The sequence below is a fragment of the Mya arenaria genome, chromosome 5, assembly GCF_026914265.1.
Source record: "Mya arenaria isolate MELC-2E11 chromosome 5, ASM2691426v1".
Lineage (NCBI taxonomy): Eukaryota > Metazoa > Mollusca > Bivalvia > Myida > Myidae > Mya > Mya arenaria.
This window is the reverse complement of record NC_069126.1, coordinates 75,523,062-75,524,727: the sequence shown is the minus strand read 5'-3', so window position 1 is coordinate 75,524,727 and position 1,666 is coordinate 75,523,062. Positions and strand designations below refer to the sequence as shown.

The following is a 1,666-nucleotide window of genomic DNA, read 5'->3' as shown; positions in this document are numbered from 1 at the left end:
TTTATTTATGTACACATGTCTCATACAATCAATTTAGAACGATGGATATTGGGTTCTAAAGTATGAGAGTACGCACGCACGCACGCACACACGCACTTGATTGAAATAGATCGTATCTAGATACATCTATTTGCACTTATATATGATTTTAAAATAAATGTGTACATAATATAAAATATGGTACAGTCACGTAAGACCTCAAATCAAATGTCCTCCTATCGTTCGTCTTAACATCAAAAATTGGCGGTCACAACTGTAACAACATGACCTCTGGTCGACGTGCAACAAAAATTGCGTGACCCCAAACTTTTTACAATCAATTTTGATCATGTATCACACAATATTGCACAAAAGTTATTTTCATTATTCGCCGGACAGTATAAACAACTCCCTTTCTGATGCTAAATCTGAGTCATGCTGTACATTAATTTGATCCAACAATCGAAATGTCCTTTGTTCGTCAGATGTTGAATGTTATCGACACAAAACGTCGTAATCATATTTTTTTCTGGCCACACTTTAATTCTTTTGAAATGTTGCTGAGAACTTTTTTCCCGCCACAATGACTGCTAAATGACGTCGAGAAAGTGGTTGTAATCCTTGGAACAACGTTGTCGAATTCTATAGCAGCCTAGACCAAGAACAAAGAATATCACGACCACAAATAGGAATACAAGGAGGCGCAGTGTCACAAACATAGGATCGTCTGGAAAAGAACGAAAGTAGATAAACTTATCGTTTTATAACATAACTTCAAGCAGGGTTTGATAAAAGAAAGAGTTCTAAAACACAATAGGTACCAAATCTAACCTACATGTGTATTCTTTTATTGCTTGACCACAAGAATTGCATCATGAATAAAATATATATTTATGATTTTAAAGTTAATCTATCGCCTGCTTTTTCAATACTTTACCATTATTATTGTTTGTGGTGTTCAGGTAGGTCACAGCCGTCGACTTGAAGACATTCTGAAAAAAAAACTGTATTAGAGCATAAGATCTATTAATACTCATCGTACAGCGTAAAACGGACAATACAATTCTGCTTGAAAAAGGGTCTTTTATAAAAAATACTTATTTCTTATTTAGTTCCTGAAATCATGTATTCTGTATATGTAGAAACAATAATATTGTACGAACACACTACTTATTTTTTGGTACTCTACAGGCACATATCGAAATTGATATAGAATACTTTTGTACACCATCTGTCCTAAGAAGTAATCGTTATTAAAATATCACATAATTATACACTCCAGTGGTATTTAATTTCATGTACTGTTTTATTTTTTAAAGTTAGTATATCCAGCCTGGCCTTTATTTACCGAGAGAAGGCCATTTACTATAGAATTATCAGTACAATTTCATTTACAGAATTAAACTTCCATTGACTGTAAAATACGAACTATTTTCATACTTAACGAAATCCTAATTAAACATATAATGATATGTTAAACGTGTATGTTCGTTCAGAATACTAAAAACTTTTATTTCTCTTTTGTCCAAATTAAGACAAACACATTGAAATGCTTACTTGTATCATACTAGTAGGTGTTGTATTCATTTTTATTCTTTATGAAGTATACCTAGCCGAATAAGAAGTGCGTGTTTAATATTTTGAATATAAGTCTTGGTTTTAATAAGTTGATTGCCCTCCATTATAC

General features: G+C 32.3%; 1 long non-coding RNA gene across 1 annotated transcript; it reads right to left on the bottom strand.

The window, feature by feature from the left end:
- Positions 1–1,666, bottom strand: LOC128236249 (uncharacterized). The gene is made up of 3 exons (XR_008261301.1): positions 1,537–1,666; positions 917–971; positions 1–706 (listed from the first exon to the last, which is right to left on the bottom strand). It is a non-coding gene; the product is annotated as an uncharacterized LOC128236249 (long non-coding RNA).